Source organism: Solea solea, chromosome 3 (assembly GCF_958295425.1).
Source record: "Solea solea chromosome 3, fSolSol10.1, whole genome shotgun sequence".
NCBI lineage: Eukaryota > Metazoa > Chordata > Actinopteri > Pleuronectiformes > Soleidae > Solea > Solea solea.
The window spans coordinates 14,448,959-14,460,352 of NC_081136.1; the positions used below are offsets into that span (position 1 = coordinate 14,448,959).

Sequence of the window (11,394 nt, forward strand, 5' to 3'; positions counted from 1 at the left end):
TAGGTGTATGATGCCTTGGCAAATTTGAGCAACCTCTGTCACACCATACATATAAATTGACAGTCAGTGGGGATTATCTGATCTCCAAATCCCCCCCACTCCCATGGTATATGTAGATGTTGGTTTCAAGGCAGATATTCAACACATTGACTCGTTCAGATCTAGTGGTGTCTGCTTTCTTCAAACTAACTTAACTGCAGTTCACAATTTATGTTTGTGTTGTCTGTGCGAAACCTGCAATCTTGTAATAGTGCAATTTTCCTGTCCAAAAAAACCCCCCAACACAATCCAGTGCATGAATATGAAATGCATTCAAGGAATTTTGCAAACGGTCATACAGTCCACTAACCAAATACTTGCTGTTAATTGTGGTAATGGATGCACCACAAATTAGGTAGAGACTAGACCATTGGAGAAGAAACAATGTTCACTTTTGTATGTTTTAAATATGGTCATGACTAGTCACACTAACTGATCAACTTTCTATAATCACACGAATAATCAGAATTAGTCTTACTGATCTGAGTGTAATATTCCAAATCATTTTATTGCTCATATTGAGTTATTTTGGGTCAGGGTAAGATGTTACTAGGTCCTCATATCTGCCTACTAGAAATATGTTGTGTATTTATTGTTATTTTATATGAGGGAATTTTTTTTTATTGCACCACAATAAACACATAATATTGTCCTCTATTTGTGTTGGTACATTGCAGCAGATATTGGGGTGTGTTTGTCATTTTGTCAAACCCTGGCACAATGAAATACATGTTTTAATTTTAGAGAGGTTTTTTTCCTTTTCTGTATTATAACTAAGTACACAGTGGAGGATTATAAAGAAGGCGGTATGGAAAGAGACGGCGAATGTGATGCTCTTTAAGGTCGTAAATGTGGAATATGCACCATGAACTGCTGAGGTACCTGGGAAGGGCCACTTTAATTAATCTTTATTAAAAATTGATTAACGTGGGGCTCTGTTTTAAATAAATTACAGATGAAATGATTTTAGTGGCGCTGCAGTGCGTCCACAAAGCAGTTGGTGTCTAATAAATGCTTCGATAAGTCTGTGAGTTCACCGTAACTACTCGCCGAACTACACAGCACATGCGTGGGTCCAACTCTGTGGTTCAGACCAACTGAACATTGTTGTACCACAAAAAACAAAACCACAAAGCACAACAAATCCCCTGCTAGTCTGTGTCTCTGTTTTGAGTGCCTCCATGCGTGTGTGTTTGAGCGCACGGCGCCAGTCTCGCTGTCACCAGCAGCCTCCCTTCAACGTCTTGGGACAGGAAGAGACATGTTCTCCTGACCCCTTAGGGAGTCGGCAGAGAGTAGGTGGGAGGTGGCAGTGGCATGGAAGCTCACATTCATCAAGCTGTTGATTGATGCTAGTCCTTTGCCGTCTCTATCTAACCCTGCATCTATTTCCAGACATTTGAGCATACTGCATGAGAAAAAGCTGTTGGATTAATTTGATGTTGTGGGGATTTTGTCTCTATTTTCGGGGGGGGGGGGGGTGTCCTAAGAGGAAGGGAGGGGCTTGGAGGAAATAATTACTACTCTATCAAACCAGAAGGAAGTCATTTGGTCAGCCAGGCTGCCCCAGTGGATATTAGCCCCGCAATTGAACAACATCATCCCCACATCCGGGAGGGTGAAGTGAAGTTGAGACCTCCGGCAAGAATATTGTGATAATTACAGGCTAGTGCAGCAGATAAACTGTATACACACATATATGCAACACATACTTTGATTATATAGTTTATGTAATGTAATGCTACATGCCCAAATGGCAAGCCTGATAATAATAATCTGACTTCTGCAGTCATCGTTTCATTAAAACAGTCCCTCCATTACTGTGGAAAACCTCAAAACCTCACTGTGAACATTTTCCCACACTTTCCTAAAGATGATGCCCCTGTGAAAATAGTTTCATCCTCTGAATGTTTTAACATGGCAAAAAAAAAAAAATCTAAATAGCCAAACATATTCCTCTAAACCTACAACTATGACTAATACTCCATTTTGGAATGTTTTTTGTGAAAAGCAATGAAAGGTAGATGGAATAAATGTAAAGACAGAAGACACAGTAAAGCACACAGAAAAATGCAACAGTGCCATCATTAAGGAGTGGAACAGCTGGTGGACAATAAATGTGCCTTCTTCAAGTAGAAACGTAGACATATGCCAAGGAAACATACTCATACGATTTGTTATATGTCTTAATAACAGCTTCCAAATTAGGTAAATAAGCAGAAGATGGCAGCAACATCATGTATGTAGGATAAAAAAAGCTGGGTGAACCAGTCCTTAAGGAACATTTATTTTTTATTCCACAAGAGAAAGCTCTGTAAATGTCTGTGTACAAGGGTTTGCTATTAGTATAGTTTATGGTTCACTGTATATCTCCCTTCATAGATATAGTGATATAAATATTGAATATGTGCCAGACACTTTATATACTGTACGTTTATTTGCATTAATAAAATATGATGTGGAGGCTAAAGCATTTTAGATTTTACATATCACCATTTTAATCACATTGTGATGTTTACATGTGTCACATATGAACAGTTAGACATACACATTATCTCCACAATGTGTATTTGCAAACATTGCAGATCTTGTGTGAGTCGGCTCGTCTGTCATGTTACAGGTTAGAAACACAGCTACTTGATTTGAGCTCAGCTGTGACGAGGGTGTTACTTATTTGTGCAATGCAAACAAGAACCAAATCGCTCGTGAAACAATTTTAGCAGCCAGACTACAAGAATAAACTTGAACTGAGATTGCAGCGAGAAGCGGTCTGCTGATTGCACCGCCATCTGCGAAAGATGGTGAGCTCACAGAAAGCCAGCATTTGTGAACTGTTGCTCACACCAAAGGCTATTAGTGACAGCAATGGGAATTCTAGAGGCTTGTGGTTGGTTAGTGGTTGTCTTGGCATCTGACGGATAGGGACCACTCATTGTAAGAATATGTAGACTTTTTTTTGGGGGGTGGGGGAGGTGTTGTCAGGAGTCTTTAGTCATGGCTGGTAATGACTTGTCCTAATCACCTGGCATCCTGCCTGTCACAAGAACCACCATTTAGACAACTGTATTTTCAGTCGTGCTACTTCATAAAAGAGGTTGGCTGCCTTTTGAGTGACTTTTTCTTTAGAGCGTACTGTAGTGTAAGCTTTTGTTGTTGTAATACCCGCGGGGGCTTAAGCCAGTCATTCATCTGCATGTTTGTGGAGCTGAATTACATTTGACATTCAGACTCTGGTCCAGCGTTGCTTCCAAAGACAACCTAATAGTGGACATTAATGCCTAGTGAACTGGAGGGAAAGGTAATCCGGATTTTCCATCTGACAAGACATGGTGGTGGGGGGAGGGGGGTGTAGTGTGTGTGAGAGAGAGTCTGTGAGAGTCAATTGTGTGTGTGTGTGTGCGTGTGTGTATTCTGACTGCCTGCCCTGAGGACCTTTTTGGCCAATCGCCCGACAAAACCAATGGTTCCTGTGCAATATTGGACTAACTCCCACAGGAGGTCTGAGGACCAGCTGGGGCCCCTTCTAATAAGGAAGTGGGACTTTATTCTCTCACCCACTACTGATGCATAACACGCACTATACATATACACACACACACACACACACAATCATAGGCGTACGGCATAGATGCACTGTGGCCTCGTCCTTGCAGTGGGTTTCTGGAGCTAGATACATGTCAGCAGCTGCACTCATCACCACCCTGCACCAGCAGCTATCACTGCTATGTGAGAAACACAGCCATGGCCTAAAGGCTTTTCTCCGGATTAAAGGGGCTTCAGACGGGGGCTCTTTTTCATGGCTGCGCTGCACAGGTAGAGGGTCTAAAAGGACCACACTGACTCTCAGTACCTTGACTAAAAAAAATCAACTCTGCTACAGTGCCTACAGTGTCGAACGTCAACATGAACATTGTCTTTTTCTGAACACTTTACAGTATCCACACATGGTGATGCAGTTGAACTGCAGCTTGATTTGATTTGTGCAGGTTTTCAGCATGTCCACAAAACTATTAGTTAAAAGCCATTAGTTAAAAATATGTATAATTTCTAACTTATTTATGAATATATTTATGAAATTATTACAAAGAGTGCTATGGTTCTGTTTCATGAATAGAGAGATACAGCCCTAGAATTCATATTTAACAACATCAGACTTGACAATGAACAATTTTTCTAGCGATCCTGCCTCTACTGCCTACCTTTAAAGGGACATTTCACAGTTCTTGATTCACTGTTCCTTGTTTCAGTGACAATTACAGGTCTATAACACATTTACTCTTTCTTTTGTGTCCTTACCTAATTGCTGTTGATAAATATCTGGCAATAAGGGAAAATGGGTTAGTTATATCTCTGCTACACCACTTTTTGTAAAATATTGACAGTTAAAGTTGGTAGGGAGGGCTAATGACTTACAATACACCTTTTATTGTACACCCAAGTGTTGGCGACACATTTGAACAAGTCTTCTTTTCTCCTCTTCATTTTAAGCACAAAATCAATGATCACTGATAACAAGGGGAGGAATGTTTGCTACATGAAGTCTCTCTGCGATAAAACAAAAAACACTGCACACATTCATGAGAAGCTCCGTCACCTCCCACATTCTCAAACACTCCGTGTTTACCTCTCTCACATCACGCACCAGGGCTGAGTTATTGGATGTAACACATTAAGCCCATGAATCACTAAACCTTTTCCTAATCTACACAGACATGTTCAATGATCAACCCAGTCTGTAACCTCGGTGTCTCAGCTCGAGCAAATCGTACGGTCTGGAAGTATGTGTCGCATTAGCTTAGCCATGCAGCTCAATAACGCATCGATTCCTTCACCCTTGACTGAACGCGCAACAGGGCATTAGCTAGGCCAGCCGTACTTCTTCAAAAAACAAAACAAAAACTCTGGACGATGAACAGTTCCCAGCTTGACTTCCTTCCTTGCCTGCAACAGTGTCTCTCATTTCTCTTCTCACAAGGTCATGTTTGGTTTATTAATTGTTTATTGTTCCAAAGAGTTCCTCTCCCCTGAACCCTATTTACCACGGCCCCCAAGAGAAGTCTATTTCTGATGATACATCTGTGGGTGGATGTGAGGGTCGGAGGGTTGACCTCTCTCTTCGGTCTGCTGGTGGTGGGAGGACATGGGGGGGGGGCGGGGTGGACTATCGTGGGAGATATGGTTATTAGTCTGACACTGACATCCTGTTTGTCTCAGCTGGACTTTGAGGTCCGAATATATTTGGTGAAATTGTCCCTTTAAAAAATGACATGCTGCTAATTCCACGTGTGAAATTGAGTTTGGAAGTAAAATGGAGTTCTTCACATCCTGAGAAACCAGCTGTGTGGCATATGGAGGAGATATGAGTCCGTGAAAATATCTGTGAAGACATCACTGACTGCAAGTAATCTCAGCGTGGGCTTTGACTGAAAGCCTGGTGGTGTGAGAGTTGTAAAAGCGTAGGTGTTCAACGAACAGAGAGCGTCTATAATAAAGGATGCTATCAAATTGCATTTTGGGAAATGGTGTTTTTAGACCCTGATATAGCATATCTGTGTTTGCTCATTTAATATATGAGAGTAAAACTAACCATTTAATATATACAGAGTTACATAATGACCCTTTACATTTATTTAGATAGGACCCTGGTCTTGTCTGCAAAAAGAGTGGGACCTTTGGAAAAGTCGGGATATTTTGACCGGATGCTACATTGATTTTGAACGTTGTTTTTAGTGCAATCCTAAATCAACGGAGGAGCTTGTAGTGGAGGGAGAAGATTTGGTGACTGGAAGATTTCCGGTGTCTGTTTCCAGTCACATTTAAGCAGGTTTTGGTTCCCAGCAACCCACGTGGAGAGCAATAGAGGTGGAACACATTGACCAAAATGCATCTTCTTCTCAGCTTTTAAATCTATTTGCATTTACATACTGTTAAGATTAGCCAGAAGCTTGCTACAGTTGTGGTGGGAAACAAAATGGTCGCACTGACTCGCACATGTTGTCTCTCAACTACAACTCACATTTTCGAAACCTGCCTTGCTAGTGAGACTTAAGACAGTAAACGGCGATCAGACAATGAAGGCTTGTCATAAATGAATCAAAAAATGACTGTGTGTACAGTAATAAAATCAATCTCTTATCAGCCTTAAATCTGAGTCAACATCTTTACCACTCCGTCTCAAACTCTGTCTCCTGTGCGTCCTCAGGTTCCTGATGTGTGATGGTGGCCGTGGCCGGCTGTGACAGGCGTTGCCAATTGTTTCTCATGTCCAATTAGAAACCAGGAGGACTGACCCGACTCCAGCTCCTGGAGCAGCGTACCGCCGGTAAGAGCTTTCAGGGCTAGATGATGTCAGCGGGCACAGCCCAAAGATGTACAACTCGGCTCACTCTGCCACATGGCTGACGTGAATGTGTGGTTTTGTAGGAAAACGCTGTGAAATATTTGTTTCATTATTTATTGGGACACAACCACACCAAGCCATACTGACATCTTGTCAACTTTTCATCAGAGTATGTTTCACTGAACGTTTTGAAAGCAAACCCAGAATTGTTGTCAAATCAGGTGTGTGTGTGTCCTCGGCAACACAAGAGACAAGTGTGACAAATTCAGAGGAAAACGAGACACATTTTGTTATCTTTATCTATATGTTATCTTTACATGTATCTACCTTACAATATCTATCTTCTGTCTGCACACGCCCCACATGTCATTATGGGGCGTCTAAACGTGCTCATGTTTTGCACCAGGTCTGCTTGATCCCTTGTGTTTTCATTAGTGCACAGAGTTTGTGTGCGGTGGCCATGACAACCCTCACCCTTTTCTTTGTATCCCCTTTCTCTTTCTCTCTCTCTCTCTCTCCCTCTCTCCCTCAGACAGCAGCAGCCTCTGGGCCTCAGGACATACTAGACCCCAGCCTCCATCACACATCGAGCCCCCCACCACCGTCCCCAAAATCCCTCCAACTCTTTTTTTTTTTATACTGTTACATACTCGAGATTTACTGGCAGTGCTTTGGCTCCACCTCCTCTCACAGCGCCATGAAAGGTAGCAGGCATGCACACACACACCCCTTGTTAAGCAGTTGACAGACTGCATTGCATTTCTTAAGGCTACATCCACACTAATACCTTTTAGTTTTGCCATCACATGCATTTAACACCTGCCGTCCAGTCCACTCAGGAGTTTTGGAAACATTGCTGGCCCTGTTTTTGTTTGTCAACTCTGGGGTTGCGTTTTAGTCGGGCGGAAACGGAGGCCTTGGAAATGATGGCGCAGGTGCTCATGTTTGCTCCCTCGTTAGGTTACGATGCATTTTTCCCTGGTGCGCTTATCATGTGACCCATTTAATGAAGAGCACACACTGCATCAGCCTCAACGGTTTCACCTCGTCACTTGGAAAAGGTTTTTGCCTCAGCTGTTCCTCATTCCTAATTTCTGCTGTATGAGGACGGTGCAGAAGTGGCTCATTTAATGATATTTCTGTTGCATTTTTATCCAAACACCAGTTACAGTTACATGATTAACAGACAGGTAGACAGACGTTCCATGCATTTACAGATGTGTGAAAGGTTAAGTTAAACAGGTTGAGATCATCTAGGTTGAGATTGGTTTAAAGATGCTACTTGGACGTAGCCCAACGTTAGCAGGTGTTTTGCTTTGCATTATATACTATATGCATCTGTAAAGACAACCATGCCAAAGGAGTGCATGTACGTTTCATTCTCTCAATTGGCAAGGGCCATATGTGTGGACGTGTGGCCAAAGCACTGCTTGATAATGTTATTATATTACTATAATTATTACTATTCTGTATATCATTCATATTATTGTTATTATGATTATTAATTACATGTTGAAGCATGACTTTGCAAAAAAAAACGAAAAAAAAAATAATGCTGTACATTTTTAGATATTTTAAAGAAATACAAAAAGGTATTTTTGTAATCCAGATGTTTGAAATGGTTCTGTTTGATTGATTAATGTTGTGCGTGACAAACCTTTTTTTTTTTTTGCCCTTCCTTTTGTGTGTGTCATTATAAAATGGCTAGTCATCCTGCTCTCCCGAGCAGTCCCGCTCCTGTCTGTTCTACATACTGTGTGGATTTAGATTTGCCCGTGTGTGTCTTTGTGTGGTGTCTGTACCAATGTGCTTCACCTGAGCAGTCTGATCCAGCTCGTAGTTTTTCAGTTTTGTAGGTATTTAGATGTGCTCATGGGCTGTCATCGACAGAAATTAGCCCACAGTGATCAAGGTAGATTGACCTCAGAGACCGCAATACATGGCAGACTTGAGTTCTGCTATAATTAGGAATATGCCTCTTCATTGTCTAGCAGCAGGACGGCAGCACAGCACAGAGGAATAAAAGACCAAAGGCATTTTTTTTACACTGGAGAGCTATCTAGGCTAGTGGAGTTATTCCATTTCTGACTGCTTTGTAGTCCTCAATCTGATTCCTTATGAAGTGAGACATTATTTTTTGCTGCATGTCTCCTTTGGTGTCACTCCAAAGAGCCAATCTGAATCTGAAGGGATGTTCACTTTAAGCATTTTGTCTCTCTCGTCTATTTTTAGGAAGCCAATGTGATTCAACCTTCTTTTGTTAAGTCAGAATTTGCATACAAAAGATTGGAATCTGTGAGAAGAAAAAAACATAACTTTTATAATCTTGTGTATTCTGGGCCTGCAATAACGTCTCTACTGTATGACATATCATCGAGTGATGATGTTTCTGTGACACTTTGACGCCAAAATTCTCATTCATGTCGTGTATAAAAACAAACATCTTTTCATCTTTTCATGATAAGGCCAAGTCACATATTTTCAGGAATGTGACAGTCAAATAACAATAAAACAATAATCTTTCCTCTTCATATTTAGCCCAGATGTGTACAATCAGACTAGTTGAATCATATACTCAGTGTTTGTAATTATTATTAATGATAATGATGATAATAATAATAACAATTATAATGATGATGATGATGATGATATGCACGCACATCATTTTTGACTGATTTGAAGCAGTTTTTGCTTTTACAGACCTTTTTAAGCCAAGTGTGGCACCAAATTTATAAGTATTTATAAGGTGTGCGTGTGTGTATGTTTTTATGGGTATTATGTTTTCGAATTTCATAGACAATGCCCATCATATAATTAATTGTAAGTATTATTGTAAGTTTAATTGTATATTCATTTTGGTAGTTTTTTTCCCCCTAGAGCTTCATTTTGTGTTTGCAGCCTCCTGATTGGAACATACTGTATGTTGAAATATGAATACTGTTTTATCTTCACTGTGAAATCCATAGAAAAACATGCTTTGAACGAATGGATATTTTAGTGTTTTGTCAGCAGTACGGTACCGAAGTTCCCGTAAATTAATATGATCCCTCTTTTTGTCAATGAAAAATACTCCTTCCTTGTTTCAGTATATTGTGTGAATACCTGTGTGTTCTGTGCATGTTCACGGCATGTGTGTGTTATTTTCTTTTCCTTAATGCATACAGTACTGTTGATATTTATGTACTTTAGCCTCATAAGGAGAAACTGTATTTCAGTGAATTGCAGAGGTGTGTTTGTTTGAAACCAAAAAAAAAGTGATCAAAATGAGAATTTTTTTATGAAAATGTTAAATGAAGACATTTCAGGCAATCGGTCATTAAAAATTGACATCATCCTTGTTGTCATGATTACATATTGTCTAAATGTTATTGTGAGTGTAATGTATTAAGGGAAGTTAAACTGTTCAACTTTGCTGATGTTAGCCTGTGGCTAGCTTTAGCTACTATTACCTTACGTTTATCAAGGGGAGTTACGTTAGCTAACTTTGCTGGCTTTAACTTGCTGCTACTATAGCTACTATTACCTTACGTTTATCAAGGGGAGTTACGTTAGCTAACTTTGCTGGCTTTAACTTGCTGCTACTATAGCTACTATTAGCTTATGTTTATCAAGGGGAGTTACGTTAGCTAACTTTGTTGGCTTTAACTTGCTGCTACTATAGCTACTATTAGCTTATGTTTATCAAGGGGAGTTACGTTAGCTAACTTTGCTGGCTTTAACTTGCTGCTACTATAGCTACTATTACCTTACGTTTATCAAGGGGAGTTACGTTAGCTAACTTAGCTGGCTTTAACTTGCTGCTCGCTTATAGCTACTATTACCTTACATATCACGTTTAGTAGCTAAAGCGAGCAGCAAGCTAACACCAGCAGTGTTAGCTACCTATAATGCTTCTCCCTTGTGCTTTTAAAAGAGACATTAAATTATAGTTTCTGCCAAGGTCCTTAATAGTGGTGAATAAATGTTACTTGAAGTAAAAAAAAAAAAAAAATCTTAGCTGGCATGATGTTTAATAAGAATTATCTTCACTTCGAAAGCTAGTTGAAAATACTTAGCCATCAGTGTTGTAGTTAAAAAAGATACCCACGCTCTTCCATGGATGTATTCATCCATAATTGCCTTAAATACTTCCCTGATGTCACACATGCTGCCTTTGATAAATTGTGAAGCTGCGTCATAAGTCACCCTCCACAACAAATTACATTTATTAAAGGGGGATGAAAAGAATCATTTTGAATAATAACGAGATCAGAAAATAAAGTTTCCTGCCCAGTCTACCTCATCTTTTTGACAGGTTTGATGCTCCACATTCGAGGCTGAACTCTCATCCACCTGTAAAAAGGTTAAAATATCCTCTTTTTCTCTCGCACACTTGTCATTGGGTAACACTTCCTCCACAATCCCAGAAGGCCATCAAAAGATATGTGTTTCTTACAAAGTGGTTTGTGCACCAGGGGAACCGGAGACCCCTAACTGCCCTCTGTAAGAATAGCCCTCCTAACACGGGCCAGCTACCCCTGAGACGCAGGCCGCAGCCAATTTAGTCTCTCACTTCACTGTCTCCACTGCTCTCTGTCAGCTCGTCATTCCACATGACACTCACTCGTCCATGCTTGGAGGGTTTTCACACAGGGTGTCAAAGCAGAGAGAAGTAGGGAGTAAAAGTGTTTTTGTGTTCATATGTGCAAGCAAGGGGACAGATATTCATGTGGGCACTTGCATGCGGACACTTAACTGGTAACACTGTGTCTCAATGTCCTCACTGTTGAATTAAAAATCCTTTATATCTTTAGATTTATCCATTACTTCGACAGCCAGTCTGTATTCTGTCCATGGCCCCAAACAATTGCTTTGCTTGGCTTGTAAAAAGCACTGACCACTGCTCACTGTAACCACTGCTTTCAGTCACAACAGTAACAGTGTCCAAATATTCAATCAAGAGAGTGCCTATTATCACTTTAAAACTATTATTCCCAACTACTAGTTTAGTATAACATGCCAATGTTTTGGTAGAA

At 40.5% G+C, this 11,394-nt stretch overlaps 1 protein-coding gene across 3 annotated transcripts in view; it reads left to right on the top strand.

Annotated features, from left to right (window-relative positions):
• LOC131456555 (RNA-binding protein with multiple splicing-like) overlaps positions 1–9,713 on the top strand; it is a 36,144-nt gene extending 26,431 nt beyond the window's left edge. For 2 of the 3 annotated variants that reach the window (XM_058624981.1, XM_058624980.1), the window contains exons 8-9: positions 6,242–6,361; positions 6,912–9,713. The gene's annotated coding sequence lies outside the window, so the exon portion shown is untranslated. The remainder of the gene's footprint in view (positions 1–6,241; positions 6,362–6,911) is intronic. The other variant, XM_058624982.1, reaches the window with a different exon arrangement.
• The last annotated feature ends 1,681 nt before the right edge of the window (positions 9,714–11,394 follow it).